At 44.5% G+C, this 11,699-nt stretch overlaps 1 protein-coding gene across 1 annotated transcript in view; it reads right to left on the reverse strand.

The window, feature by feature from the left end:
• The window catches only part of IL1RAPL2 (interleukin 1 receptor accessory protein like 2), a 1,216,730-nt gene extending 1,215,490 nt beyond the window's left edge, over positions 1–1,240 (reverse strand). Inside the window, exon 1 of the mRNA XM_082264611.1 lies at positions 1,038–1,240. The gene's annotated coding sequence lies outside the window, so the exon portion shown is untranslated. The remainder of the gene's footprint in view (positions 1–1,037) is intronic.
• Positions 1,241–11,699: the final 10,459 nt, after the last annotated feature.

Raw genomic sequence — 11,699 nt, forward strand, 5'->3', positions numbered from 1 at the left:
TAAAGTATGAGAAGTGTGTGTGTGTATTTCACAGTAAATATCTTTAGTTACAAGAACAATTGCTAGTGTAGCATAGTTACATACTTTAAGTGGGTTCTTCAAATTCTTAAAATAAAAAAATAAAAAAAGACATATATAAAAAGGAAAGAGAAATAGTTAGAAATACTGCTTGTAGGACACTATTTAACTGCCAGTCCTAACAGGGTTTTTTTTTTCTGTGCAGGTTTTCTTTTAATTCTAAACAGGTGATTTAATTACTAACACTGGCTCGGTAATTACTACAGCTGAAGGAAGATCTGTTTCAAGTAGGGATTCGAATACTACTGTAGGAGACAAAAGCATATATATATATATATATATATATATATATATATATATATACACATACACACACACACACACACACATACAAAAAAAAATGTTGGAAAAAAAAAAAAAAACTACACATTATTATTATTATTAATATTATTAGGCACACTCACTAAATGTTGGTGACTGAAGATTCTGGACACATGAACTATGTACTATTTAAAAAACGCATTGCTTTACAGTACGTTGAACTTCTATTTAGTTCACTGTGACAGTTTATAATGAACCTAATTTACACTGAATATTGTTTCCAATATGCCAAATGCAGCTTATAAAAGATCAATGCAGTCTTAACCCCATATACCCCCAGTCATCACCCCTTCTATGCTGGCTTCCCACCACCATGGCGCCTGCACATACCGAAGGCAGCACTGGCAGTGCGGACAGCACCGGTGTATCATACAAAGGGGACTGTCATTGTCATCATCCTTCTCTAACCCAGGAGGAGAGGACCGTCTTGTCATCGCAAGCAAGGCTGTACAATTAGATGTATTTGTTTTGGAAACAAAAAAAGACATAAAAAAGAAAAATAAAACACTATATAAAAACAAACCTTAACCAAACAAATACCATACAAAATTTCTACACTGTAAAACAATAATAAACACTTTTTATGCCCAACTTTCTAAATAAACGGGAGAAATAGATCCTATTAGAAGTGATCTTACCTAAATCCTCTGTAGACTGTGCTCAGGACCAGGGGGAACAAGAACTCAGCAACCCCATACATTTGTTTTAGGTTCCTGTAGAACTATCTGCCCCAGGATGGAGGTCCTCTCCCTAGGATGGAGGTCCTCTCCCCAGGATGGAGGTCTTCTCCTTAGGATGGGGGTCCTCTCCCCAGGATGGAGGTCCTTTCCCTAGAATGGAGGTCCTCTCCTTAGGATGGGGGTCCTTTCCCTAGAATGGAGGTCCTCTCCTTAGGATGGAGGTCCTTTCCCTAGGATGGAGGTCCTCTCCCCAGGATGGAGGTCCTCTCCTTAGGATGGAGGTCCTTTCCCTAGGATTGCGGTCCTCTCCCCAGGATGGAGGTCCTTTCCCCAGGATGGAGGTCCTTTGCCCTGGATGGAGGTCCTTTCCCTAGGATGGAGGTCCTTTCCCTAGGATGGAGGTCCTCTCCCCAGGATGGAGGTCCTCTCCCCAGGATAAGCCCACCTTGAACTTTCTGTCCAGTATGGAGTACTTATAAAGTGTTTTCCCTATGGTGGATTTGTAGGTCCTCAGGATGACAAGGAAAGAGCTGGGACAAGGTTTGCCCTTTTATAAGAAGAGGTTTAGTGATAATCCTCAGCAGTAGTGAACAGTGCCTCATGTCCCCGACAAGTCATAGACTAGTTCTCTGTCACCATGAACTGTCACTCCAGCAACAACCGGCACTGTGAGTGTGCAGGACTCACATGGATGGAGTGTGTATATCCCGCAGCCACGTGTTGGATGGTACATTCCCGCAGAGAGTGGAGTCAGGTTGTGTAGTGAATGAACATTCCATACTATAAGATGGGAGCTCCCATATAGCAGAGTCTCCCCCGATCCGATGGATGGTGCTCCTGTCCCAGGCTCTGCTGCCGCTCTATTAGTAGTGAGCGCTGCACACTGCCGCTGACTTCCCTGTCTGATGGACAAGCTGCCTGCAGTCCAATGCTGAGCAGCGAGGGGAGGGCTCAATATGCTTCATACACTCACATTCTGCTTAAAGTTACAGTGACATATTGCTGCAGTCCCCCTAAGTGAAGAACACGTTTTTTTTTTTTTTTAGTACTGAGCACTTCATTGTAATCCAGTGCTTAAGATTAGAGTTGCTCAACCCTTCTGTCATGGCACTCTGTATATGTGAGCAAAATCTCAAGGCACCCAGTCTAAAATGTAAAAAAATAAAACAAATGTATCTTACCAACTGGGATTTCCCCGTATGTTGGTAGCCAGTGTCTGCGTTCTCCGTACATTGACGGTCAGTGTCTGTGTCCCCCCGTACATTAACAGCCAGTGTCTGCGTCCTGCGTACATTCACGGTCAGTGTCTGCGTCCTGCGTACATTGGCGGTCAGTGTCTGCGTCCTGCGTACATTGGCGGTCAGTGTCTGCGTCCTGCGTACATTGGCGGTCAGTGTCTGCGTCCTGCGTACATTGGCGGTCAGTGTCTGCGTCCTGCGTACATTGGCGGTCAGTGTCTGCGTCCTGCGTACATTGGCGGTCAGTGTCTGTGTCCTGCGTACATTGGCGGTCAGTGTCTGCGTCCTGCGTACATTGGCGGTCAGTGTCTGCGTCCTGGGTACATTGGCGGTCAGTGTATGCGTCCTGCGTACATTGGCGGTCAGTGTCTGCGTCCTGCGTACATTGGCGGTCAGTGTCTGCGTCCTGCGTACATTGGCGGTCAGTGTCTGCGTCCTGCGTACATTGGCGGTCAGTGTCTGCGTCCTGCGTACATTGGCGGTCAGTGTCTGCGTCCTGCGAACATTGGTGGTCAGTGTCCGCATCCTCCGTACATGGATGGTCAGTGTCTGCATCCTGTGTACATTGATGGTCAGTGTCTGCGTCCTACGTTCATTGATGGTCAGTGTCTGCATCTTTGGTACATTGATGGTCAGTGTCTGTGTCCCCCTGTACATAGAAACCCAGGGTCTTCATTCTCTGTACATTGGTGGTCAGTTTCAAGGGTCCTCTGTACATTGGCGGTTAGTCTCTGTGTCCCCCCCATACATTGACAGCCAGTGTCTGCATTCTCCATACATTGATGGTCAGTGCCTGTGCCCCCCCCCCCCCCCCCATACATTGGTGGCTAGTGTCAGTGTCCTCTGTAGGTTAGTGGTTTGTGTCCCCCCCCCCCTGTACCTTTGTGGTCAGTGTCCCCTGTACATTGGCAGCCAGTGCCTGTGTCCCCTGTATGTTGGTGGTCAATGTCTGTGCCCCCCCCCCCCCAAATGTTTGTGGTCAGGGTCTTCATCCACCATACATTGGCAGCCATTGTCTGTGTTCCCTGTATGTTGATAGTCAGTGTCTGTGTCCCTCCCACATACATTTTTGGTCAGTATCTGTGTCCCCTGTATGTTGATGGTCAGTGCCTGTGTTCCCTGTATGTTGATGGTCAGTGTCTGTGCCCCCCCCCCCATACATTTGTGGTCAGTGTCTGTGTTCCCTGTATGTTGATGGTCAGTGTCTGTGTTCCCTGTATGTTGATAGTCAGTTTCTGTGTTCCCTGTATGTTGATGGTTAGTGTCTGTGCCCCCCCCCCCCCCATACATTTGTGGTCAGTGTCTGTGTTCCCTGTATGTTGATGGTCAGTGTCTGTGTCCCTCCCCCATACATATGTAGTCAGTGTCTGTGTCCCCTGTATGTTGATGGTCAGTGTCTGTGTCCCTCCCCCATACATATGTAGTCAGTGTCTGTGTCCCCTGTATGTTGATGGGCAGTGTCTGTATGCCTCCCCTGTACATTTGTGGTCAGTGTCTGTGTCCCCTGTATGTTGATGGGCAGTGTCTGTGTCCTTCCCCCTATATGTTTGTGGTCAGTGTCTGTGTCCCCTGTATGTTGATGGGCAGTGTCTGTGTTCCTCCCCCGTACTATTGTAGTCAGTGTCTGTGTCCCCTGTATGTTGATGGGCAGTGTCTGTGTCCCTCCCCCTATACGTTTGTGGTCACTGTCTGTGTCCCCTGTAGGTTGGCAGCTAGTGTCTGTGTCCCCTGTATGATGTTTGTTAGTGTCTGTGCCCCCCATACATTGGTGACCAGTGTCTGTGCCCCCTGTATATTTGTGGCCAGTGTCTGTGGCCCAGGTATGTATGTGGTCAGGGTCTGTGTCCCCCGTGCGTCAGTGATCAGTGTTCGGGTCAGTGATCAGCAGGTCACAGGAAGCATGTGCGTGCACCCATGATCCACTGGCAATCCCAGACAGCACATACGGGTGCTGGTTTGGTAATGATTAAGCACAAGATGTATGTGTGAAACACGTCTACGTGACCCTATGTTGGTGTCTTTGGTGTCATCACTTTGGAAATGAAAGGCAATCGGAATTCCTGGATGTGCGGCCGTTTCTTTTCTTTCACAGCACATAAGGGTGGTGCAGCATTCTGGTTGAGAAAGGCTGCTTTAGATTCCTACAGTGTAAACATTTATCAAAATAGATCTAAACCCTAAGTGGAGGACTTTTATATACTGTACATTCACATCAGTCCCTTCCCTCAAGCAGCTTACAATCTAAGGTGCCTACCTCACATACAGAAGCCAGTTTAGACAGGGACAAATTAACTTACCAGCAAGTCTTTGAAGTGTGCAAAGAAACCCAATGTAAACTCCATGTCGAAAGTGTCCAGGCCAAGATTTGATCCAGGGACCCCAGAAGTGCAAGGTAGGAGTGTTAACCAGTAAGCCACCATGCTGGCATGCACTCACTTCAACACCTGCAACATGTCATTGTTCTGAACTGGCTTCCTCATAGTTACAACAGGTAGCCACATCCAGCAGTACGATTGCTTGTAGCGTCAACCAGAGAATATACAGTATGTAAAAGGGTGAGAATAAGGTAGAATAACTAGGCGACAGCTGTAACCCTATAAGGCCGGGTTCACATATGTGCGGCCAAGGTTCCCAGCACGGGGTTCGGCGCGTCCATGTTCCCTGGTTCACACCCTGGCTCGGGTGTTAACAGGGCCTGAGTCTTTATATTGGACTCCTGCACTACTTTACAATATAAAATCCCTGCCTTTTAAAAAAAAAAAAAACAGCAAACAAAGTAGCAATAATAGCACTAAAATGGTAGATGAAAATTAATTAATAAAAACACGAGGTTATGTATGTAGGCTATGAAAATAATATTGTCCACTATACACTAAAGCAGCCTTTTTCAACCAGGGTGCCGTGGCACCCTGGTTTGCCTCCTGGGTTCCTCAGGGGTGCCTTGGCAAAATGGCAACAAATTGCCTCAGGTTTTTAATTTGTAGAATACAACTCTGTGCACTGAGCTTGTCAAGCCACTGGCACCCTGACAACCCTGGGCACTGTGCAGGTCAAGCCACTGGCACCCTGACAACCCTGGGCACTGTGCAGGTCAAGCCACTGGCACCCTGACAACCCTGGGCACTGTGCGGGTCAAGCCACTGGCACCCTGACAACCCTGGGCACTGTGCAGGTCAAGCCACTGGCATCCTGACAACCCTGGGCACTGTGCGGGTCAAGCCACTGGCACCCTGACAACCCTGGGCACTGTGCAGGTCAAGCCACTGGCATCCTGACAACCCTGGGCACTGTGCGGGTCAAGCCACTGGCACCCTGACAACCCTGGGCACTGTACAGATCAAGCCACTGGCATCCTGACGACCAGTGACATCACTTGTTGATGAGTAGAATGATGGGTGCTTGCACAGCATCCTTATTTACTCCTCCTCATCCTTTCTCCATCAGCACTGGGGTCACATTAGCAAATAGAAGAAGAGAAACTGAAGGAGAAGATAAACCCTAGAATACTAATCCGTACCAGTTTGCAGAGGAAAAAATCAATTCTAACGTTGGATGGCCCATGTGTATGGATGTTGCTGCCTTATATATAACTCTTAGTTTTTTTTTACATTTTAGAATGGGGTGCCTCGAGATTGTGCAGAATTGTTAAGGGTGCCACAACTGAAAAAAGATTGAGAAACCCTGCACTAAAGGAAGCAAAGTCAGGCAAAATAGAGCTGGAGAAGGACTTAATAATAGTGATCAGCTTAAAGTGTATGTAAATGCTAGCCATCAACTCCTCTTGTTTGCTCCTTTTTGGTCTGGTAAATATACCATTTAAAAAACCATTTGGTTATATCTGTTCAATAAATGCAATAAATATTGATCTTGTCAGAGATTCAGAGCTGTCCTGTGTTCTCTGTACACTCCCCATATTACCTCAAGGAGGGTAATTAGCACTCCAAGTTATCCTGGAGAACACACAATGAATGGCAAAAAGAAAAAAATGTCTCTTTAAATGACCATCAACTCAAAAAAATAAAATAAACTTCCACTCATTTTTTATTTATTGTTACTTAATTTATTATTTATTCATTCCATTTTAATTTTCGCATTGATGGTCATTTAAAGAGAAAAGAACGCCTTTTTTATTTTTGCTAATATTGCTTTAGATCTGGTATTCAGGTTTTCCTTTTTAGGTGCCGCAGTCTTATTGTTATCACAACCAAGCACAAGGTTTTTTCATAGATTGGAATACACACAATGAATGCCTATGTTGTAGAGATGGGACAGTGGGAAGCATTCGGTATTTTAGCAAAGGATGCCTGGAGAGAACTGATGTCATTCAGTATACAGGCAGTCCCCGAGTTACAAACAAGATAAGGACTGTAGGTTTGTTTCCTAACTTGAATTTGTTTGTAAGTCAGAACAGGTACATTTTTTAAGTGTAACTCCAGCCAAAAAAAAAAAACATTTTTTTTATTTTTTGGATTGCATAGCGAATGGTTAACACCCCTGTAACATTTGTTTTGCTGTCTGTGCCACTGTTCAGAAGATTTCCCCTCCACTTTCTGTCCCTATCATTGGTGCCTTTCATTACAATAAACGTGCTGCACTTAGAGGCGCTTCGCCTGTTTGTTCTATGACAATTGGATTTTGAAAATTTCAGCTTGTTGTGGAAACAAGGATTAGTGATAAAGCTTCAGTGGAGACACCTTTTTCCCATGAGAACTCTTACAGGAGTGAATTTCCCTTCCTAGGGGTAGATTTCTCCTCACTTCCTGTTGTCTCTCTCCATTTATAAGTAGGAGTTATTTGTAAGTCGGATGTTTTTAACCCGGGGACCACCTGTATATTAGTGATCGACCGATATCAGTTTTTCGTTGCCGATACCGTTATTTTGGCCATTGCATATCGGTATCAGCCGATATTGGCCGATATTGGCTGATATTTTTGTACATTTAAAAAATTTTTTTTTAATCACTTGACAGGTACTCTTATGGAGGGATCGGGGGGTCTAAAAGACCCCAACCCCCTCCTCTGCACTTAAAAGCAGAGGAGGGGGTTGGGGTCAAGTTGGCTGTTTTGAATGCTGTAATTTTTTTTAATCTGGCGCCGAGTGCCCGGAAGTGATGTAATGACATCACTTCTGGGTTTTTACATGGAGAAACGATCAGAGCTGAATGCGGCTTTTATCGGGTCTTCGGCGGCCGTGCAGGCTGGTTGCTCGGGTCTCCAGGTGGGACGGGAGACCCCGGCGGTCCGTGAAAGGCAGCGGGAGGGGGGAGATGTCCCCTCCCGCTCCTTGTAATGACAGTCGAACGGCTTCTCAGCCAGTACCAGGGTGATGCCTTTAGCTGCAGGCATCACTCCAGTACAAGCACTTTCTGAAATATCGGCAATATCGGGGAAAGGGCAAATCAGCCCTCGATATATCAGCTTTGCCGATAATCAGTCGATCACTACTGTATATCACTTTTGCATTAAAGACATGACATGCATTACATATATGCATGTCTGTCTCTATCAGAGTAAGGGTTACTTTACTACATTATATGCAAAACCTGTACATCTTTATTATGATTAGTGTTATTATTTTTAGAAGGTGACTTTTTCAGGGCATGTGAGGTATATTGGCAGCCCATTATTTTCAATAGGCTGTCTTAACGCATCCCACATCCATGCATAACACACAGCATAATAAACACTTGGCAAAGAAGTTTGGTCCTAACTGTTTCAATCTGTATCATTTTCTGAAATAGTAAAAAGCAAAACATTAATGCTTTTTTTGTAACCATAGCAACTCTGGTTGTACTGTACAATGTTTGTGTACAGAACATCCCCAGATATCTAATATCTTTCTGTGACTGGCCCACCTATTTCCCTGTCCTCTTTTCTTATTACATGGGCACTGATCATGTGATCACAGCAGGCAGAGAATACGGATCTAGAAATTAGAATACATATTTCAGAATCCACAGGGTAGGAACAAGTATGTGTCTGTGTTGAGATATGCTAAAGTCCTAGCATTATTATTTTCATTGCTTATCTCACAAAAGTGAAGTTCTGTTTTTAAACACTTGGGTTTGCTGAGCCACTTGGTTCAATATATGCCATTTAGGGGAGTGTGGGTGTCATGAATGTCAATGAGCCTTTTGATGCACATGTGTACGAAGCCTTTATATTTATTAATTCCTATATTTCTATTTTTATTTCTTGTATGTCTTTGCATTTTTAGGTAGATCCGTCAGGAGAAGTGAAGGATGGGGGAGGCACATAGTAGCTTACTGAAGTGACCTTTCTGTAGGGCAAGTTAAATGTAACCATCTCCATTTTCTCAGCAGCTGTTCAAGTATTGGACTGATAATTCCATCTGTACTATGCACATAAAGCAAACGAATGCTACCCTATATATTTTAATATACAGCAGCCTGATTTATAAATACAACCCTCACATTTTCACTAAGCCCCGGTTCACACTTGTGTGAGTGCCGGGTTTGCATGTAATGTCGGAGCGCACTGCTCCTTCATTACATGCGATCGGCTGTGCGGTGCGAGTTTAGCCATACACTTTGTATGGCTAAATTCGCACCGCAGCCGCAGCAAACACGCACAGGGACCCTTTTTGGAAGCCGCATCAGGATCGGATCGCACAGCGGTTCACACTTGCGATCCGATCCTGTGCGAACTGCACGATCGCACTGCGATATGCGATCAAACTGGGGGTGTCGTTAAGATTACATTGACACCCCCAGCGTATCGCATATGGCAGTGTGAACTGCCGGGGGTGCGTGTGCGATGCGGGAACAGGCTGCGGATTCGCAGCCTTCCCGCACTCGCATAAGTGTGAACTGGGGCTTATAGAAGCTACTTGGCTGATTTACTAAAGGTGTTGAGAATCTTCACTCAATAAATTGATGGAATATGAACTTCAATTATCCAATCATGTGAAAATCAAATTCATGTATACTTCTTTTAGCTGCACATGAATGGGTATTCAAAATATGAACAGAATTTAGCCTGATTGGATAATTGATGCAATATTTACTCAATTCATTCAGAAAAGATTTTCAAAACCTTTAGTAAATCTGCCTTTATGGGTCTAACAAATAATTCCTTTAACCATGGGCGTCCGCAGAACTTTTTAATACCTTTAACCATGGGCGTCCGCAGAACTTTTTAATACCTTTAACCATGGGTGTCCGCAGAACTTTTTTTGGGAGGGGCATCAGTTTAAGGTCACCCATGCTCTGCCCCTTTTCAACAATGTCATGAAGGGGAGGGGCTTAGACATTATACTTATTTTGAGTATTTATTTTTTTAAGAGAAAACAGCAGCATTTATTTTTAAAGCATCTGTTAACCTAAAAAAAAAAAAAAAAATTATACTGTTCCCTTAAAGCAGTGATGGCGAACCTTGGCACCCCAGATGTTTTGGAACTACATTTCCCATGATGCTTAACTACACTACAGAGTGCATGAGCATCATGGGAAATGTAGTTCCAAAACATCTGGGGTGCCAAGGTTTGCCATCACTGCCTTAAAGAATGATTTACAGCACAGCGCTTTTGCTGTGTAATTTGGCCCCATCTATCACCTAAAATACCTGGCTGATCCTGCCTGCCTATGTCCTCTCCTCTGTAAACTGACCACGGTATACCATGGCTGCTGAGCCCTGACACTGTGGTCAGTTTACGTGCCTCCATCATCCGCAGCTCTCCTGTCCCCCTCTGTCCTCTCAACCCTCCCTGCCTGCCTGTCTGCTCCTGTGTCAGTGCCCCCCCCTCCCCTCCGGCTGCTGTAGTTTCATTTAAAGTTTCATATCCTGTCTACAGTCTGTTTAATAATCCTGTGTGCTCCTGTGTCTGTGTTTTATAAAAATAAGCCATTCTTTATAAGTTTTACAGAGCCCCACTCGCTGCTAACGTGACCCGCCGCCTCTCTCCTTCTCTCCCCCTCCCCTCCTCCTCCCCTTCTGATTTACATCAGTGAGGAATCCTCGGCCCCACCCACTGCAGGCAGCTGTCAGACGGGGAGAGGAGAGAGCCGACGGATCACGTGAGCGGCGCTTGGCCCTCTGAAAACTGGTAAAGAAAGTTCTATTTTTTTTAAAAATCATACACAGACACACAGAATTATTAAACAGACCAGACAGGATGGTATAAAGTGGCTTAACAACCACTTGAAAGGGGAAGTTGAGATTCCATTTGCCCCCCCCTGCCCCTACCTGCGGACGTCCCTGCCTTTAACCCTTTTGCTGTCAGAGCCGTTTTGGTGTTTTTTCACCAGACAGGTTTAAAAATCATTTTAACCTGGAAGATTACATTACCCCAAAACATTGCATATTTTCTGAAAGCAGACACTCTAGAGCCCTAGTCCCCAACCCTGGTCCTCAGGGCCCACTAACAGGCCAGGTTTGCAAGATAACTGAAGTACATCCCAGGTGATATAATTTGCTGCTCAGTGATTGCAGTATTCTAGTCTGCATCTCCCCAAGGCAATACTTAAAATCTGGCCTGTTAGTGGGCCCTGAGGACCGGAGTTGAGGACCTCTGCTCTAGAGAATAAAATAGTTTAAGTTCCAAATTTTAAATCACACAATATTAGCGTAATGGTTTTTGAAATGCAAAATTTTGTAAAGATTACACTAACAATTTTAAGGCATATATAAACAATATAAAAAATTGTATTAATCTGCATAAAGAAGCCAAGGAAAAATGGAAAAATCTCCAAAAGGCATGAAACTACAGATTAGACATTCTTTTAATGTCAACAAAAGTTAGATTTCATTTCCATCATTTACACTTTCAAAATAACAGAAAACAAAAAAATGGTGTCTGCAAAAGTTTGGGCACCCTACAGAGTTAATATCTTGTACTGCCCCCTTTGGCAAGTATCACAGCTTGTAAACGCTTTTTGTAGCCAGCCAAGCGTCTTTCAATTCTTGTTTGAGGTATCTTTGCCCATTCTTCCTTACAAAAGTCTTCCAGTTCTTTGAAATTTCTGGGCTGTCTGTCACGCATTGCTCTTTTAAGGTCTATCCATAGATTGTCAATTATGTTGAGGTCAGGAGATTGTGAAGGCCATGGCAAAACCTTCAGTTTATGCCTCTTGATGTTATCCCCCGTGGATTTTGAGGTGTGTTTTGGATCATTATCCATTTGTAGCCATCCTTTCTTTAACTTCAGCTTTTTCACTGATGGCATCAAGTTACCATCCAAAATTTGCTGAGATTTTATTGAATCCATTTTTCCTTCTACCCGTGAGATGTTGCCTGTGCCACTGGCTGCAATACAACCCCAAAGCATGATTGATCCACCCCCATGCTTAACAGTTGGACAGAGGTTCTTTTCATTAAATTCTGTGCCCCTTCACCTTTGCTCATTCCGGCCAAAAAGTTCAAT

The sequence above is a fragment of the Pelophylax lessonae genome (genome assembly GCF_965119305.1).
Source record: "Pelophylax lessonae genome assembly, chromosome: 7".
In the NCBI taxonomy this organism is placed as follows: Eukaryota; Metazoa; Chordata; class Amphibia; order Anura; family Ranidae; genus Pelophylax; species Pelophylax lessonae.